General features: G+C 28.3%; 1 non-coding gene across 1 annotated transcript; it reads right to left on the bottom strand.

Annotated features, from left to right (window-relative positions):
- Window positions 1–16906: 16906 nt before the first annotated feature.
- TRNAQ-UUG (transfer RNA glutamine (anticodon UUG)) lies at window positions 16907–17042 on the bottom strand. Its single transcript has 2 exons — window positions 17006–17042; window positions 16907–16941 (listed from the first exon to the last, which is right to left on the bottom strand). It is a non-coding gene; the product is annotated as a tRNA-Gln (tRNA).
- Between the last annotated feature and the right edge of the window lie 4818 nt (window positions 17043–21860).

The raw sequence follows: 21860 nt of genomic DNA, 5'->3' as shown, positions 1-21860 counted from the left end.
AAAAACATTTACAATCATCATATCGATCAATCAAATTTGATTTTTATTTCAACAGAAAAAACATTAAAACAAAATTTCGAATTGACCAATAATTATTGACTAATTTGATTAGCAAAAATGAATAATTCGATGATTTGCCTGACAGAATTTTTTCCATTGTTGACTCCCGTCCATAAACTGAATGTTTTTTTTAAACCAATGTTTTTCAGATTTCGACAATTTCCAATGTTTGTCGATCGATTTTTATCGAAATAAACAAAAACGGATAAACAATCAAAAAAATTCATCATAAATTACCAAAAGATTTTTTGTTTGATTTTCATCCATTCATTTCCATTCATTCCATTCAATGATGATGATGATAATTATGAACACGTGGGCAATTATCAATGATTATGATGATGATGAATATTCTGGATCAATAATAATAAAAACAAGCAGAACCTGGTACAAGTGTACAAGTGCATTTAGTATTACAACGTACCATATGAATTTAGGAAAAAAAATCCATATGGTAAATATAATAATAATAATATTCTGATCAAAAAACGATCAAATTATGTGTGTTTATCATGAAGATTATGGCCAGTTTTTTTCGTTCGTTTTTGTGTTCTGTGTTTGTGTTTGTTGTTTGTTTATTTGTAAACCAGAAAAACAGAAAGATCAAAAGAAAAAATAAAATAATAATAATAAAGGATAATGAATGGTAATGAAAATATTTTCAGGGGTAAACATTTTCTGTGTTTTACATCATCGACATACGGAAAACACATATATTTTCTATGAAAATCAACATAAAGTGACAAGATAAACATCGGGTGGGTAGATTTGTTCATCTATTTAGCTAGTTTGGTTTGGTTTGTTTTGTTTGCACTGTAGTTCCAGAAATTATTATTATTGGAACAAGTTGAACAGAAAAAAATATTAACAACAGTAGTCACTTGCCTTTTTTCATTTTCCTCGTTTTATCAATGTTTGGATGGTAATATAATATTCTAACAGCAACAACAACGTTGATAATGATGATTATTATATGAATTATGTAAAAAAAATTTTGAACAAAAATCATAATCTTAATTATTACCTAGGTTGTTATTGGATTGCAATGTTTGTATTACATATCAAATATATATTGTCATCATCATGTCAAATCAGCAGCAAACAACAACAACCAAAAAAAACAATATTGAACATCTGGTCAGATATGTATGTGTTTGTTTATCATAGGATATTGGACAAGTGAAAAACCAAAAATTTGCTGGATTCATTTTTTTTTGCTAAAAATATGAAATTTTTTGTTCAAATTTTTCACTTTTGAATCAAATTTTTGTTTTCACAGCTAATTTTATTTTGTGTTTTGATTAATTTTCCTCGATAACAACAACAGGTTAATTATATGTGAGTGAATCGCCCATGAATCATAAAAGATTAGTTAGCTGATTATAAACAATATATGAATGAATCACAAAGTATTCAGGCATAAACTGACTGTATTGCTGAAAAACATTTGCGGAACTAGAACATTGTCAGAATAGAAAATCAGTGAAAAAAATGATTTACAACTTTATCCAAAACTAAAAAACTAAAAACTGACTAACTGAATATTATTAATTTATGTGTTACTTATGGACTTTTGTGTGTGTGTAGAATATATTCATACATACACCCACACATACACAATACCAGATATCCCAAATGATTTTCCCTGAAAAAAATATGTTTTTTAATATATGATGTATGAGTGATTGTTGTTGTTGTTGTTTGGAAAAAGAATAATTAATTAAAAGCTTATGAAAATAACATTAGCAACTTGTTTTTCTTTCCTGGCTATTTGATGATGTCATCCGTCGCCGACAACAACAACATAATTGAAAAGTTGAAAATGACACATTGTTTTTTCTCTCTGTGTGTGCGTTGACCTTATCTATCCGGTCAAAATTTATCAGTAAAAAAAAGTAAAAGTCTACCCAAATAGAAAAAAAATTGTGTAACCGAAGCGAAATGGTCAAGTAAACAGTAAACAGTTATTTGGATGTTGTTGTTTTTTGGGCGAAATTCAAGATCAATTATGTCATATAGTCATGTCATTTTTAATGCTGTTTTTTTGTTGTTTCGGATTCGGTGTGTGTCGAAATGAATTGTTTTTTCGTTCGTTCGTTCATCATCCAGTAGCCAACAAAAATACAACAACATCAACTGAAACAAACTGATATAAATCAACACGTCAAACCATCTGGTCATCGCTAACTAAAAAAAATTCATTTATTCATTCATTCATCCAGTTTTGATATTACAAAAACAAAGTTAACACACAGAGAGTGACTTTGACTGACCAAATGAATCAAAGTTAACATCCACGACAAAAAAAAAAAGATTTATTAGTAGCACCCACCTACACTTTTTTTTTCCTGATTACATGACATCACACACACAAAAAAAAACCATATCGAAATGTTCATGCATGTGCACATCATCATTCGGGAAAATTGTAACAGTTTTTTTTCTTGCAGATTTCAACTGTGAAACTAAATTTAGTTAATGTCATTGTTTTTTGAATTTAGAAAACATTCAGTAGATTTTCACTCCCACACACTGATTGACTGGCTGACTGACTGACCAATGTCCATTAGACAATGATGTGACACACACACACAAACACATTATAAAAACAAAATAAAAGGAAATTTGATAAAAACATTAATCACATAATGACAACAACAACAACAAATGGACATTACATAGATTTGGATTTAACAAAACAAAACAACGAAAATCAAAAATCAACGAAAACCAAAAAAGAAAATCAAAATTGAATTAATTCAAATGTCGATGATGATGATAATGGAGAAAAAGATTCTAGGTAATTTTAAATCATTTTTCTTTTTAAAAATTCAATTGTTTGTATCATAGTCGAATCAAATCAGAATCAATCAATCATTCTATCCTCATATTAGATCTATGTTCTCATTCAATTTAAACATCAAGATGATGATGATCACCATCATCAACAACAACAACCAGAACTGATAATAATAGCATCATCTTTTATTTCATCGATCGATTCGATCGATTTAAATGTCATAAATGAAAAATTAAAATTTCATCATCCTCATCTGAGAAGAAGAAGAAGTGATGTGTGGCAACAGGAAAATTATAATTAACCTGACAAACAAACGAATAAAGTGAAAAAATCAAATTCAAATCGAATGGTTAATGATGATGATGATGATGAAAACGGTAAACAAAAACCAATCACCACACCGTTTTTTTTCAAATATTCAATGTGATTACAGTCAGCGTCTGAATTGCTCGGGTGTTTTGTCGAAAAGATATATATTAGAGCAGGAAACTATCATCAAGAGAAAAAACTTTGATTAATTGATATTGCTGACCATCAATGTTGATGATGATCAACCAAACAACCAGTGAAAAAAAAGTGTTAGCATCCATTTTAAAAGCGATCATATTTTGACACCGCCATCAAAATGTTTCACCAGAAAAAAATAGATAATTACACACAAGTTGAACGATCAGAAAATTCGGTGAACATCAGTAGCGCATCATCATCATCATCATAAGGTCAACAGGGATGTGTCCCGATGTAATGATCTTTTCTTTTCTTTTTTTTTGTTGATCGAGGTCATCATCATATTAACATACAATTAATCAGTAGTCGATGATGGTGGTTGGCTGTGTTAATGGTAAAAGTTTGATGGCAAGTTGTTGGCGATAATCAAAAAACAGTGAATTTAATTTAAATTACTTCAGTAGATGGATTCGTTTGTAAATTCAAACACAAAGCTTTTTTTTAATTAAAACTTTTTTTCTTGCGTTCGAAAATTCAATAGACTCTATTTGGGTGTTTCGATTATGAAATCGATAATGATAAACGATTACAGAATGTAAAAAAAGAAAGAAAACAAATCTGTAAAGCGAAAAGTTTCCGAAAATTTTTTCTTTCTTGGAAAATTTATTTCTTTTTATTGATTTATTGATAAATATGCATACATAATGTTGGCGGTTGGTTAATTAATTATCTGAATAATTAATTAGATTTTTATTGGCTAATAAAGTAAAACAACAACAACAACAAAAACACCGAATGATCAAACGACAATCTTTTTCCAAAAACAAAGGCCTATTTTCCCTTTTGTATCGAAACATCGCCATAAAAATAATAATGATAAAGTGTCCATAAATCATCATTGTTGTTAAACCTTACCTTAAGAATTGGTTTAAAACTTTATTTTAAAAGAAGATACCGATTGTGATTTTGTTTAAAAACAAAACAAAACAAAACACACACACACACACGCACCGAAGGTATTATATTCTAATTTTGTTTACTGTAGAAATCAAAATCTATTGATTTCGAAAATCGTTCTTGTTCTTCATTTTGGCTATTACTTTTGACGAAAATCCGATATTATTTGTTTGAAATTGGAAAATTTTGGCCATTTCTTTCTTGCTCGCTTTATCTATTTCTCACTTTTTTCGTTGACTGAATTGAATTTTGAATGAATCATTCATATGACGGTAAACAAAATAAAAGTGTAAAAAAATTATTTATTTTTTTCTCGAATTTTACCACCCAGAAATCATCATATATCTCAATCACAACAATGATGAGGAATACCGATTTTTTGTTGTTGTTGCTAAGGGCAAAAAAAACAAAGATAATAAGTATGCATGGATATTGATGAATCACAAAGAAACAGCCGCATTGTCCATTTTGTCAGGGTTTTTTTTCTTTTTGGTCAAAAAAAGATACCCAGTTTTTTTTTCTTCTTCTTCTTCCAAACGGATGACTCATCGTCTTGAGATTTTTTTTTCTCTTTTGAAACACATATAGGGTCGAAATAGCTATTTTCTTCCCACTCGTTTTCCTTTTTCTTATTTCATCATCATCATTTTGGAGAAAGAAAGAAGAAAAAATCAGGGCAAACTCTCTTCGATGTGTGTGTGTCAACCTTGCTGGTGTTCTTATTTTAAAGAAAAAAATTTTGAAACCACAATTTCGACTCTATATTTCATTTTAACAATGAGTCATTTGATCAAAAACTCAAGAAAAAAGACTCAAGAAATTCATTCAAAATTTTGTTTTGTTGACCATAGGCTAACGAAAGAAAAAAAAATGTAACAAAAAATTGACACTATAAAATAAAAAAGAAGAAAAGAAAATATTTGGATTTCATTTCGAGGGAGATATAAACATGGCAAACAAGGTGTTATTTTTTCACAAAAAAAAATAAAACAGATAATGATGACTCATACAAAACAAAATTACCTTATGTCAGGTGATCAATTTGGTCAATATGATATTGATGGATGAATTCAACGAATGGTGACAATTAACCAAAATGAATGAAAGAAAATACGACCAGAAAAAGACAAGTAGCAAATCGATTGATTGATTTATCGAAATGTTTTTTTTTCAGTTTTGTTTCATTTCATTTGAAATATTGTACCCAAAAAACTCTCGATCAAACCACTAAACACTCGAGACAACCCTGATAATGGTTAACCTGTATCTTTCTCTTATTCTTAGTTTTTAGTTTTGGATTTTCAACAACCAAAAAAAAATCAAATCAATGAAAGTAGATTATCATCAGCAACAAAAAACACTTGAAAAATCCTAATAATAAACATAATGGCAAAAAAAAATTCACTTGTTCATCTGTCCCATCCATGCATGTCATAAACACTTCAGAATCATTCACAAGAAGAGAATTCAATTCAATTGGAATGGATCATCAGACAAATAAAAAAATGAAAAAAATTGATCCAAAATAAACCAGATGCTATCATTATGATCATCATCGTCTCTGTCATCGTTGTAAACACACATGTCATCACCTTGTTGTTGTTGAACCACAGATCTAGAAATTCAATTGTTTCGTTTGCTCTCGACATTTATAAATGAAGAGATTGATGATGATTATGTTTTTCTAGTTCAATTCATCAAGTGGATAAAATAAATTTGAATCAAAATTTCTCTGTTCAATTATCATTGAAAAATGATAATTTTATTGATTATGTAATTGGGCAATATTCACTGATACATACTGCGAGCAAATTAAAAAAAAACAGAACTAAAATCATATCGAATTCAGCATTGTGTAAAGCTAGTGAATTTACAATTCTTGATTCGTAAGACAATCGAACGAAATCGTGAAGAAAAAACCAGAATCCAAAAATCCTTATGCCGAATACTACACATTGATTTATCAATCAACCAAAAAAAGAATTCAATAATCATTAAACTTCAAACAAATAAATGAATGATGACAGATGTCCATTTTCTATTACAACAAAAAAAATGATAACAAATGACAAATGTTTAAATAGATAATAATTTTGTCAAAAAAAAAAGAGTTGTTTCCCGAATGAATGAAAATCATTCAATTCACCCCATTTGTTCATCGAATGAATTTTGTTCAAACAATAATAATTAGATTCATCGATGATTTTCAGCAAAAAAATAATTACATTTTTGCAACAACAAGCAAAAAAAATTTAAATTTTCAATTGAATGAATCGATCTAGTCACGCAATGTTTTTTTTTCAATAATAACATGGAATATTCATCATCATTCGTATCGTTAATATTTGGCAAGTCAAATGGTGATGAAAATTTACAATAACCCGAACAACAACAACAAAATTAAATTGAATTGTCAACTTTTCTACATCGACAACTATGTTTTTGTATTAAATGGGGTAAACAAAACTTTTTCACTTTTTGAATCTCTCTCTCGTTTGGTAAATCCACAAAATATGATACCCAAATGGTTGGATCATTTTCTATAGGATCACATATGGATTGACAAGTGACAAGAACAACAACAAAATTGAATTTAGACATCATCATAGTTAGAAATTAGGGTTGCCAGATACGGGGAGGACGGGAGGACATGTCCTCCTTTCAGAAATTTTGTCCTCCTGTCCTCCTTGAGCATGAAAATGTCCTCCTTTCATATAATTTTTAAAAAATTTTGAAAATTATTCAATTTTAATAGACCTTCATGTAATAACTTTTTAAAACTGTCGTGTATAAAATTGGTAAATGCTTTCGCATAACTATTGGTGCACTAAACAAGCTGAATAATGAGTATAAATCTTTTCATACACTGAAACATAAAGAAAATCCGCAACTAACCAATCCAACCTAAGGCCGCGGTCACATTAGAACAGAATAACAGACAGACAAAACCAAAATTTATTTTCCGCCAAAATTTATTTTGTGTCATGATTTGATTGAAAATACGAATGATTAGATTGATTTTCATTTTACATTTTATCGAACCTTACTTGCGACAAAATGATTGATGTTTTTCTTATTCATTGGATCATAAGCCGAATTGTTTACCTAAGAATTTTGTTTTTAATTAATTGAAATGTTGAATTTCGAATTTGTGAATCGAACTAAAAACATATTTAAATCAAAACTGGAAAATTCCAAAGGTTTCAAGGTATGAGTGTTTTTTCTTTAATTTCATTAATTATTAAACAATTTAGAGAATGAATGAAATTCCGTCACATTCATTGTCTATGTTAATGTGAAAACGTGGTTTTTTCTCGAAATGATATATAAGTCGTGATATCTCATAATATCGAACTTCAGCAATCGAAATTATGTAATTTACTATTGCTATTCACGATTCACAATCAACTATTGGAAAAGAAGAAGATTCTCAGCTATCATCAAAATCTTTCTTTATTCTTTCCGTTTTTGCTCAATCAATCAGCTGAACGAGATGAACAATTATATTCTTCTTAATAATACAGTCGAAGATGAGACAAAACAAGCCTAAGTTTTGAGGCATATGCTGTATGAAACAAAATTTTTCTCGGCAAAGAATTTATAAGGATCAAATTCAATACCAAAACAATAAAGCAATTGTGACTAAAATTTACAAAACGAAGGAATTGGATTTTAAAGACGCAGATCAAATTGATTTCCTTCTGTGGCTTGATTATGTTCAAAACGAGAACCTTAATAACGACAACTTTTCAGATTACCAATTTATATTTGTTATAAAAAGATATTCTTCACCTTAGATTGGAAATTTGTATTTGTTATAAAAGATATTCTTCATGTTAGATTTGAAATTTGTATTTGTTATAAAAGATATTCTTCACCTTAGATTGGAAATTTGTATTTGTTATAAAAAGATATTCTTCATGTTAGATTTGAAATTTGTATTTGTTATAAAAGATATTCTTCACCTTAGATTGGAAATTTGTATTTGTTATAAAAAGATATTCTTCACCTTAGATTGGAAATTTGTATTTGTTGAATGAAGATATTCTTCATGTTAGATTTGAAATTTGTATTTGTTGATTGAAGATATTCTTCATGTTAGATTGGAAATTTGTATTTGTTATAAAAGATATTCTTCACCTTAGATTGGAAATTTGTATTTGTTATAAAAGATATTCTTCACCTTAGATTGGAAATTTGTATTTGTTATAAAAAGATATTCTTCACCTTAGATTGGAAATTTGTATTTGTTATAAAAAGATATTCTTCACCTTAGATTGGAAATTTGTATTTGTTATAAAAAGATATTCTTCACCTTAGATTGGAAATTTGTATTTGTTATAAAAAGATATTCTTCACCTTAGATTGGAAATTTGTATTTGTTATAAAAAGATATTCTTCACCTTAGATTGGAAATTTGTATTTGTTATAAAAAGATATTCTTCACCTTAGATTGGAAATTTGTATTTGTTGAATGAAGATATTCTTCACCTTAGATTGGAAATTTGTATTTGTTATAAAAAGATATTCTTCACCTTAGATTGGAAATTTGTATTTGTTATAAAAGATATTCTTCATGTTAGATTTGAAATTTGTATTTGTTATAAAAAGATATTCTTCACCTTAGATTGGAAATTTGTATTTGTTATAAAAAGATATTCTTCATGTTAGATTTGAAATTTGTATTTGTTATAAAAGATATTCTTCACCTTAGATTGGAAATTTGTATTTGTTATAAAAAGATATTCTTCATGTTAGATTTGAAATTTGTATTTGTTATAAAAGATATTCTTCACCTTAGATTGGAAATTTGTATTTGTTATAAAAAGATATTCTTCATGTTAGATTTGAAATTTGTATTTGTTATAAAAGATATTCTTCACCTTAGATTGGAAATTTGTATTTGTTATAAAAAGATATTCTTCACCTTAGATTGGAAATTTGTATTTGTTATAAAAGATATTCTTCACCTTAGATTGGAAATTTGTATTTGTTATAAAAAGATATTCTTCACCTTAGATTGGAAATTTGTATTTGTTGAATGAAGATATTCTTCACCTTAGATTGGAAATTTGTATTTGTTATAAAAAGATATTCTTCACCTTAGATTGGAAATTTATATTTGTTGAATGAAGATATTCTTCATGCTAGATTACCAATTTGGATTTGTTAAATGAAGATTCTCTTCATTTTGGATTTGAAATTCTGGTTTGTTAAATGAAGATATTCTTCACCTTAGATTGGAAATTTGTATTTGTTATAAAAAGATATTCTTCACCTTAGATTGGAAATTTGTATTTGTTATAAAAGATATTCTTCACCTTAGATTGGAAATTTATATTTGTTGAATGAAGATATTCTTCATGTTAGATTACCAATTTGTATTTGTTATAAAAAGATATTCTTCACCTTAGATTGGAAATTTGTATTTGTTATAAAAAGATATTCTTCACCTTAGATTGGAAATTTGTATTTGTTATAAAAGATATTCTTCACCTTAGATTTGAAATTTGTATTTGTTAATTGAAGATATTCTTCATTATAGATTCCCAATTTATATTTGTTATGAGAAGATTTGAAATTTGGATCAAATGAACCATTTTGAATTAAAAATTAAAAATTTTCATTTCTTGTTTGAGCTGCAATGCTAATGGGACAGTTGAAAATATGAAAGTGAAATTGGAACTTTTCCAAAACATCGAAAACTGTTTAAACTACGAATACATGGAGTTTGGGCCGTATAATTTCCCTGGTTTGCGCACAAGAGCGATTTAATTGAGCCTGGGATACATTTGCAAAAAAAAAAAAAATGTCCTCCTCTGGCCCTCCGCCGATCTGGTAACCCTAGTTAGAAATGAAAAAGAGAAATATGAAATGAAATAAAATGATAGAAAACCGTAACCAGTTTGCATCGATGATCAATCATCATCATCATCATCATCGTAAACATCGAAAACACATATATAGAGAAAAAACAAGACGGTCTTCATCTGTTCCATTCACCAGAAATGAAAAAAAAAAATTTCTGAAACAAACAAACAAACAACCAGACCAAGCGTGGGTGATAATGTTTTTAGACCTCAAAGGATTCATCATCATCTAGTCGAATCAAATTGAAACGCATTGAACCGAATGCAAAAAAAAAATTATATTCCATATTATATGATGATGACTGGTTGATACAATTCATCATCATACCGAAAACAACAACGACAACAACAAAAGTCAAAATTTCGAAGAAAAAAAACGGGAAAAAACGAACGCTAAAAACAAATCAATCAACAACAAAAACAGTAAAGCTGTCAAAGAGAACAGAGAAAATCATTCATCTACCAGTTACGAATTATGAATAGCATCACCATGATCAGATCAGATCACCAAACCAGAAACAAAAATGGAAAAGAGTTATAACTCTTTTTTGCATTCTATTCATTCTTGCAACAAACTAACAAGCCAAATGTTTCTGCCAAAAAATCTGAGCAAGTGTCCATGTCGCCTGGTTATATTTAAATGAAAAAAAAACATTTATGATTGATATGCGTTTTGTGGTTTGCGTTGGCGGTGTATGTGTAATATATGGATGGCTAAAAGGATATTTTTTCCATCCACCAATGAAACAAACACACACACATTACATGTCAATGTTTTTTTTTTCTTTCTTTGTTGTCGATTCTCGAACCCAATTTACATATCATTTTTTTTTATAATTCAAAACTAAACCATAGAAATAGAAATCAAGCCCGGCGGACAAATTAAGTAATCATCTGGCTACTACACACACCGAAAAATATGAAAATGAAGAAAAAAAAACAACATAAATCAAAAATCTGAAAATCATAACTTTTTGATAAATTAAATTATATTGCCATGAAATTACAATGTAAGTTAGGTTTATGATCATCATCTATGTTTGTTTCATTTTTTTGATATCTGAATCATGGATCGTATAAGCCAATTTTTTCCCTTACCCGTATGTTTCATATTTTTTTTCTGATCAATGATATATACAGGGTGAGGGGAGAGAGAACAGTGTAAAAAAAAACATGATAAATATAAATCCAATCAATATGTGTGTTGTTGGTTTTTTTCCATTCGGATATTTTGCCTGTTATGATTATTGATGATCATTAATGAATGAATGAATATACATCATATGGTTGGTTTGGTTGATATATGCCTCCTTTGAGTACAGGCAATTGTCATTATTGCTGTTCCTGGAACATTGAAATTGACCATTAAAGAAATAGGAAGAGAAAAAAAGGAATCATGGTAATAAAATAATCATTATTCAATCGATGAGTATTATAGAAAAAGAAAGGGAATGGTAAAAAAATGGATTCTTATTTGGATTCGAATGAATCATCATGGTTGAAAAATTAAAAAAAAAAGTTTCAAAGGGTACACCAACCACCCACACATTATTCATTTTGAATAATTTTTTATGTGTCAAGGTTTTCTTTTTTTCTGGCCTGATGATAATGTTAATGATGATGATATGGATGTCAATTATCAACAAAACCCAGAAAAAAAACAACGAACTGAATCTTTTTACATAACAAAGATCCGACGACAAAAAAAACAAAAAACAAATACCAATACGAATCGATTTATAGCGAGAAAAATCCGAAAAAAACAACAGCCACTGTTATTTTAATCAAAAGAAAGAAATATCTGATCATGAAATATTACCATTAAATATATCACAAGCACACACAAACCACAATGAAAAAAGGGAAATAAATCAACTTGTCCGATAAAATGTGTGGGTGTTTGTTTGTTTGTTTGCTGTTTTGCATGTGTTAATGTGTAGGCGTTCAGCTTTTGTTTGTTCATTGGTTTCTCGAAAAAAACAACATAAAGTTGTTTTTGTTGGTTGATTTTGCGAATGTATAATGGTCAGAAATTGATCCATATTATAACACAGAAAGACCACAAAATCAACTAATCAACCAAAACCAAGTGTGTCTTTGATTTTGTGAAAATCAGGGAACATTATTTTGGGTTCAATTTAGAAAATCCATTTGATTAATTACTAAGAAAAACAGAACGGACTGACTAAATTTTGAGATTTTAGAAATTCCTATTTGTTTTCAACACCAAATGATCATACACATTAATTAGGCCAACAATGCACGAAATTCATGCAAAACAGAAAATCGAAATTTTCAATTTTCAATCATACAATTTGACACGTTATGGTTGATGATGATGATGATGATGATTGAAAAAATGTCATTCGTTTGGATTTTCAACAGGATTTTTTTCTAAAGATATTCATTTTCTCTCTGTGTTTAAGTAAGAAATGAACAGAGAGAAAATATTCATTGAATATTCATTCATCTCAAGTTACATCGAAAATCATTTTTTTTCGATGTTGTTACTTGATTTGATTTGATTAATTAGTTCAATGAGCATAACAACAACAACAATAATAATAAAAATGATTCGCTCGTTTACCACCGACAGTTTTTTTTTGTTGTTGTTGTTTTCATAAGAAGAAGTTTTCAAGAAACTTTTGGAGGAAAAATATGGTGACCTGTGGAGCTTTTTTCATGACATTTAAAATTACATTCGTCGAAAGTAAAGCTACTGTATAATAATGACGATGGTTACTTTAAACTTTTTCAAGAAGAAAAAAAAGTTCAAGTTAAAAGATTAAATAAGTGATAATAGTCGATGATGATGATGATAATATTCTCCCTTACATAACAAACAAAAAAGCAAAAGTAAAAAAAAAACCTTCAGTTTTGGGTTTGATTCATTTTGTTTTTGTTTCTCGTTAATTCTATTCAATGATTGCCCAAAAAGGTGTCAAGAAACACAAACACTACTTAAAAGACATTTTCGTTTCTCTTCTTTCTCTTTCTTTCTCTCAGAAAAGGTATTATGCACTTGACCTTTTTCATCTTTTTCTGGTCAGCAATGAAAAAAAAGATTTCGGATAACAAGATGTCCAAGTCAAATGAAAATGAAAGAAAAAGATTTACAACAACAACAAAAACAACACTGTGATTCTTGATCGTTATTGTTTTTGATAAACTAAAATTCACCCCAAAAAGAAAAAGAAGAAACCATCATTGCGGATTGAATCCGAATCAGAAAAAAAACCACAGGCTATTAATTAACCACACGATAGAAAAGAAAGAAAAAACCGAGCAACATTTAAAAACATTGACATTCGTAAAGTGGTGGGAACATCATCATCCAAACATACATACATACATCTTACGGAACTTTATCTTTCATTTTGACCAAAACCAAACAACAGCCAAGGCGAAAAAAAAATCTATCAATTTTCTTTTTTGTTTTGTCGATGAAAAAAAACGACAAACATCATCTGGACACATACTCGGGGATTACTCTATCAAATTGGCTACTTGGTTCTTTATTCACTTACTTACTTATTCACCATCACAATGACATAACCTTATGAACTTTTTTTTTGGATGATAATTTCTGAACAAAAAAATATCATATCGATCTTTTCACTCCACTTTGCTTTGTTTGTTAAATGATGATTAATCGATTATTATCAGCCTGCATCGTCATCATCATCATTACTATTATACCGAAAATTATTCCCGGGATCGAAAAAAAAAGAAGATTCTTCGAAGAAGAAGAAGAAAAACACCTTTTCAAAAAAAGTTTCTTCAAAGCATAATTTTTTTTCTTCTTTGAATAATAAAATGATTGTGACGAATGAATTATATTTGATCACATATAAATCACATATAAATCACCTATACCTGTATAGATATTTTTATTCTTTCTTTTTGATTTTTGTTAACCACCAATGATTAATAGGTTTTGTCAAGTTAGTTAGTCAGTCAGTCAGTTAGTTATTCGATATCGATTAACAACCAAAACAACCAAATACCTAGAAACACAGAGCATATGACAAGTGTATTTCATTGAAATTAAATTAAAAAGTTTTTCAATTTTAAACACCTATTTAAACACAATTGAATTCAATTTTTGTTTCAAAGAAAAAAGATGAAATCAATTGCAAAACAATTAAGATATCGATCATCATAGGTATTCTTTCGAAAATTTCTAAAGATGTTTAAAAGAATAAAGAAAATTTTGAGTTCATTACATTATCATTGTTTGAAAAATGGCTTACAGCAATAATTGATCCATTTCACAAAAAAAAATTGTGATTTTGATTTATTAATCACCACCAATTAAATTATAATCATTTATTGAACATTTATTAGATGTTCATGTGTTTTTGTTAAATGGATGTTTCTTTTTCTTTCTTTCAGTTCTTTATTATCATCATCGATTCAATAGCCAAACATTTACATAATAGATAAATGATGGTGGTGGTGATTATTATTTTCGTTGATCATTGAAAATGATTTTTTTTTCTCTAAATAATACATTCTATATGGAAACCAACCAACCAACCAACCAACAAACAAATAACAGGTCAAAATAATTGATGGGGCCAATTTCTTTTACACAGCATCTTGTTGTTTTTTTCTTTTTTCAAATCAGAAGAAACTTTGAACAAAGAATCGAAATCACCAATCAAAATCGTTTATCGTTTTTTAACTTTGCCAAAAAACAAGCAAAAGAGATTACCTTAATATCAAAAATCGATTGGATGCGTTGACCCATCATCATCATCATCATCATCATCAATGAAATATTGGCAATTGTGGTTTGGGGTAATAATCAAATGAAATCAAGCAAAAAAGAAAATCATTTCCAAGTGTGGATGCACAAGTGATAATTTAAAGGTTAGATTTTCTTTCTTTTTTGTTGTTGTTGAATTCAACCACACATTGAGAGAGTCAGCAAAATCAGAAAAATTCAAAGATTCGGGCGCTTAAAGTGATTCTAGCTTCGTCTTTATTTTTTTTTTTTTCGTTGTTGTTGGTGATGTTCAATGCAATTAATTTTCTAACATCATTTTTTTTTATTTTGCTCGATGACCCACCATCACATACACACAATCGTTCGATCCGGGCCTAAATCTATTCATTCATTTTCTTTCATTCACTCAGGCCTGTTATCTTGCTTAGAATCTAAAAAAAGAGAAAAAAACTTTGAACAAAGCAGAAAAAAATGGATATCATGTCAATGGATGACCACAAAGACAACAACAAATTATCAGGCGTCAAGATACTTATACAAAACAAATGAATAAATAAATATTATGTTGTTGTTGTTGTTTAAATAAAGAGAAAGACAATCAGGAAAAAAATGACCTGGATCTCAATCAATAATGATGATGATGATGATTAGCATCCATTAATCGAAATGATGATGATGATCATGATGACTGATATCATATCATTAAGATTATTTGATGATTCTCGTCAGTTTTTTCGTTGTCTACATTCGTTCGTTTGTTTGATTCATTTCCTTGTGTCTAATTTTCGTAAATAGATTCAATTATTGAATCATAAAACTGAACAAAACAAAACAAAAAAGTTGGAAAGAGAAATAGAGAGAATGTAATTACATAACAGAAATGAAATGATCCAATTTGACATTGAAAGAAATTATTGGCCACTAATCAATCAAAGAAAATGTTTATAAAGACAGAATCAAATCAAATATAATTGAAGATGTAGCAACCAAAACAACAACGATCACATCTTTTTTTGGCTGCTGAATGATTAAATTATCCATACAAAAAACGATGATTCTTCATTTGATGGCCAATGATATGATTGGAGCATACAGAAAAATTAATTGCTGTCTTTCATCAATTTTTTTTTTGTTTGTTTGGTTTGTTTTTTCCAAGAAATATTGCAATGAATTTTATGATTTTTTTTTTGGTCATAAATATCAAATGTTGTTTTCATTTCTTTTAAATTTTGCCATTTTCGACCAAATGATTTATATACAGGAGGGGGAATACAATCCAAATTGATGAAATTTCAATCCAATAAATAATAAACAATCCAATTAGCAGATATTAATCAATGACCAGAACAAGAAATGATCAACAAAAAAAAAAATTTAATTTTTCGCTTGACCAAATTGGCCAAAAAAAAAATTCAAAATACTGAGCATCGCTTTAGGGTTTTTTTCATTATTTAAAAACAGAAAAGAATTTATCATTTAAAATTTTATTTACTTTATTCATTCATTCATTCATTTAATAATGTTTATTACAACAAACCAAAAAAACCAAATTGATCATTTGCTGATTCATTAAAATTATTTTAAAAAAAAAACTTCAAAAACCTATGATTATTCAATCAATCATGGTAAACAAATTTGACCAAAGATCAATAATTGAAATCAATTTATAATTTTAAAATGTTGTTTTCTTCGTTTCGCAATGAAAACAGCGTTGTTGTTTTTTTTGTGCATGCAAATAACGATGATCAAAGATGTGATTGATTTACCTGATGATGATTAAAAGCAGAAAATTGCTGCAATCAACAAAAAAAAATGCAGAAACAGAAAACGTTTTGTGCAATTATATTTTACTGTGATTTCAATCATTCTAATTATATCATCATCATCGTCATCATCTTCAAATGATATGCAAGTGCAGCATCATTCATGTCAACGTGTATCATTTATTTTAATCTCAATAATTTCTGCTTGAAGGACAAAAAAAAAAGAAAAATCTGAATAAAAATTTAAAAAAAAAAAAATAAAAAAAAAATTTTGCACAGGCCCCACCGAGATTCGAACTCGGGTTGCTGGATTACCTCCTTTGCAAACAGCGCACAATGAATCCATACAAAATCCATTGAACAACTGGATTATTATTCAAAGTCCAGAGTGATAGCCACTACACCATGGAGCCAACTGTGTTAATCAGCTGTCCTCAGATTTGATATTTAAAAATGTTGTAAAAAAAACATCCTTGAAAAAAATGATAAGTTTAATGCAAAATTTGATGCTTTGAATAAAATCTCATCAATCATAATTTTTAACGAAAAATAAAGAAAAGAATTAAAAATTTTTGCATTTGACATCTCTACACACTCACACACACATAATGATGGATTTTTATTCATCTTTTTTGTTTCTGTCAAAAGACAAAATTCAATTTACAATAGCAACAACGTAAAATGAAATTTTGAAAATTGAAACAAACAAACAAACAGCCAACCAAACGGGGAGATATTCCGTGGCCCACGACTAACGGGTTTCTGTTCTGTTCTGGTTTACGGTACGGTCCATTGCATCCAATGTTGTTGTTGTTGTTTTTTTTGCAACCAGCTTTTTTTGTTGTTGTTGTTGCCTGGATGATAATAATAATGCAATATTGCATCCAATTCATCATCATCATCATTTCATTTCATCAAGAATATTCTCTCTCTGTCTCTCTCTTCATTCAAGTAAGAAAAGAAAGAAAAAAACAAACGAAAAGAACAACATGGAAAGTCTATCATTATCATCGATTCGGTTGTTGTTTTGTTGTTTTTTGCTGGCTGCATCGTGACAAACATGCAAATTTATTTTTTCATCAAATGAAAATTGAAAATAATCCCAAAAAAGCATCACAGAATTGAATTCATGAATGATTGAATCAAATTCAAACAGCAAAAATGAAAGACAAGCAATTTAAATGTCATGAATCTTGATTCGAAAAATTTGAATAACACATACACACACAAAGTTTTTGGATATTTGTCAGAAACCGAATAACATAAACCAAATGATACTGATTATTTTTTTCGTTGGATGCAAAAATTCAATGAAAACCTTTTCTTTGTTCAATTCTTTGACGAAGAAGAAAATTTAACACAACTAAACTACTGAAATACTGGATGTACAAAATTCGGCAAATCAAAAATTCGGTTTTATCAATTAAAACACATTGTTTTCTTCATTGGGCAGTGAAAACCGATTTTCAAATGAACCAAATCTGTCAATCTCACACAATTTTTTTCTGGTGTTAGTGTGTGTATGTATGCGGTAGGTCGATGATTATCCTTATTATGATTCAATAAAGTATTTTTAGAAATTCAGAAAAATTCTTTTAATCGTATTCAAATTAGCCAGCAAAAAGAAAAAGACCATTAAAACTGTTTATTTTTTCATTGTTCTTGAGAATTCAACCATTCACAGAAATCGAGTTGTTACTGTTTCAGGATCGACCATTCTCATTATCATCATCAACATCATCATTGTTTACATTTTAATTAATCTTGATTTTTATTTAACCAACCAAACACACTTGAATTTTTCTCCTATTCATTGATAATGGCAGAGAAGAAGAAGAAACAGAATTATGACATTTTTTTCATTTGGAAAATGATAAATTAATATGGCACGTGATTTTTTTTCAATGGAAATATATTTTTATTCTCATGAATGAATGAATCAAAACAAATGAAATGTTTTTCAAAAAAAAAAGAATTAAAATGATTCATAGCATCTTATCGTACTAGCATTTTTAACTTTTAAAATGTTATTTTTTAATTGTTATTATCATCATCATCAACCATAGATGTTATAATTAATGGCCAACACGTTTTTTGATTAGTAAACGAAAATTGTTTGACATCCATTTTCATATCTTTTCAACAGCAAAGAAAAAAGTGAAAGGATTATCCGGTTGGTCGTTGGCGGGTAAATAGCAATCAATCTGTGTATTTTCACACATACACACACACACTTAACATTATCGTTTCGATCAATTGATTTTTCGTTTGTTTTTATTAGTATTATTATTTCAATATTCAACCCTTTTTTTTCTCCTGTTACGTTACTTAAAATAATCGTTATTTTACTACCCTTTTTATTTATGGATGTTTTGCAAAATGAAAATGACAAAAAACCCTTGACAAATTGCATGTAAACATTCATTCAAATCGTTATAACGGGATGTATGTGAACGATTAGCTGAAAAGAGAACAGCAACAACAACAACGAAAATCGTAAAATTCAAATTTTCCAAAACAACTATTACAAAACGAGTTAATTAGAAGATTATATTTTTAATGATCATCAGTTTAAAAACGGTTTTTAAAAAGCTTTAAACACTTTTTTTTTTTGTTGTTCACAGTAAATACAGTGAGAGTGAGAAAATGAATGTGAAAACAAATCAAACACAATCAACAGTGAAAATAAAAGGATTAACTACAGTTAACTGGCAAATTGAAAAAAAAGGATTTTCATTTGTAAAAAAATGAAAGAAAATTCGCCATAATGTTATCGATTTGGATGATGGCCAAACTGCCTCTCACGTTTTTTATTCATTTCTCCGATTAGAAAATTCGCACAGAATTCATTGGAGAAATATTGAAAAATATTTTTCAATTTGTATTTCGTTTTGTCATTTTTTTTCAAAAACAACGATAATAAATGTGCATTCATTCACTTGTACATCGATGATATTTATCATTCGGTTCTTGTCATAGTGTCAGTATTCAAATTTTCAAAAGATTTTAAGCTTTTTTTCATGAATAAAATTTCAATGTTTCAAAATCAATTTCTCGCCAACAAAAAACAAAATCACCTTTCGAAATAAAAACAAACGATTGATTTATTATTACTTTTTCAAAATTTCGGGCAACACACAAAGATTCGGACCACACTACAGAGTGATGTGTTGTTTAGCACTGAAAAAATACAAGCCTTTTTCCTATGAAGAGAATTATGAAATTTATCATTCGAATTTCGGACGAAACAAACAGCGAAAAAAAAACATTGTCGGATTAAGATTGTAACAAAATTTTTGAAAAAACTAAAAAAAATATTTAGACATTTTTCAAATGTTTCGGGGTTGAGAATCCGGTTGTAATCCGGTAAAAAAAATAAATATTCACCACCATCATAGAAACATGTCATGACAGTTAGTTAGTTAGTTAGTTAACAACAACAACAGACTTGTCTTAAAAGCTTAAAGATGAAAAATGGACTTGTTATTGTATCATACACACAGACAAATTATTACGTAAAACTGTTTCAAAAAAAAACGAAATACATCATCATCATCATCATTGTATATGCAAAATATAAAACTATGTATGCATCACTTGACAAATGGAGAAACACACATACAGAGTTCACATAGAGTATATTCACATAGAGTATATTAGTCATTTTGATGTTTTGAAAGAGAGAGAAAAAAAGGAAATTAAATGAAAATGAAAATCATATCCAAAAACTACAAGGCTACATCTGTATTGTCAGAGAATTATTATTATTTTTTTAGTTCAAGCTTTATGTCAAATTTGTAAATGTTTTTGCTACGGGATACAGGGATATAATTAATGTTTTTTTTCTTTTTCTTCTTCTTCTTTTCGTCTAGTTAGTTAGTTAGTAAAATGAAACAATCCTTTCCAGAAATTTCAGTAATCATTTGGAACCGAAAAACGAAATGAAATGTATTTCAATGATTTTCAATGATTAACACTGGGAAAAAAAAACAAATAGTAATAATTGAAGAAAGTCAACGAAAGTGATAATTCCGGTGGTTACAAACGATGGTTAATGAAAAAATTCCAACTTGAACTTTTGTTATGTAACTATTTTATGAAAATGAAATGGAAAACAGAAGAAAGTAAAAAGAGAGAAAAAAAACGAATATGACAATGGTAATAAATTATCATCATCAAATTATTCAAGTTTGAAAACATATCCAGAATTGAATTGAAAAAAAAACTGAAGGTAAATTGCAATTGATTTTATAATGAACCAGAAATGGAGAAAACTTGCATTCAATTTCCCTATGAATCATACATATGAAATATATCAATATCTTTGGTTCCAGAATGAAATTTGAAGAAAAATGGAATCACACACACACAATGATCACACTTTAATTAAAACAATAATCATTATTATCAAATGTTTAATCATCCAAAACGGAATTATTTTTTATTTTTCTGCAAAAAAAAGTCAATCGAAACCCAACAAAACAAACGAAAATGTAATTCAAAAATCAAATTTATTTTAAAAATCAAAAACCAATTTAAAGAGGATAACCAAAACGAAACCGAATAGAAAAAGAAAAATTGTCAAATTTGTTCACGTCCCCACCATCACCACCACCACTAAAATCACCATACGTGCGAGCGTTAATCGTCCAATAGATTAAAGCAAAACAATAATTTGATTTGAATGAAAAACAACGAATCAAAGAATTTTGAAAATTTTTTGAAAAAATTCTATTCCGAACCAGCAAACAAACCAGAAGAAAGGAAAAAAGCATCTTTTTTTTAGCTCAGGATTATGATTGAACAACACAATTGATGGACATTTGGTGAATTTGACCCAAAACTATGAAGGGTCACTATTGAAGCGTAAAGCATAAAAGTTTTTTTTTCATTTGATAATCACCAATTCTTTTTTAGTGAATTCTGTTGTTTTTTTTTTTGAAGACAAACAAGAATTTAATTGCAAAACATTATTATTGTTGGTGCATTGTATTTCATTACTTCATTGTCACAATTTGTCATAAAAATGTGAAATTTTTATTTTTATATTTGATCCAAGCCCCATACACATATGACAAACATTTGGTCAGATCTATCGAATCCAAATAGACTGGAAGCTATGAATGAATGGATGCGAAAACAACGAGAATCTAGAAATCCAATTAAAAACAATTTTCAAGTGCCAAAGTCGATAATAACAAAACATTCTCTTCGTTTTTTTTTGTTGTTTG

This window comes from Dermatophagoides pteronyssinus, unplaced genomic scaffold, assembly GCF_027571235.1.
Source record: "Dermatophagoides pteronyssinus isolate colony J.1.1.1.1 unplaced genomic scaffold, Derpt_VIB-CSIC_2022.12 sq0006, whole genome shotgun sequence".
NCBI classification, from domain to species: domain Eukaryota; kingdom Metazoa; phylum Arthropoda; class Arachnida; order Sarcoptiformes; family Pyroglyphidae; genus Dermatophagoides; species Dermatophagoides pteronyssinus.
The sequence above is the reverse complement of the archived record's forward strand: the minus strand, read 5'-3'. Positions and strand labels throughout refer to the sequence as shown.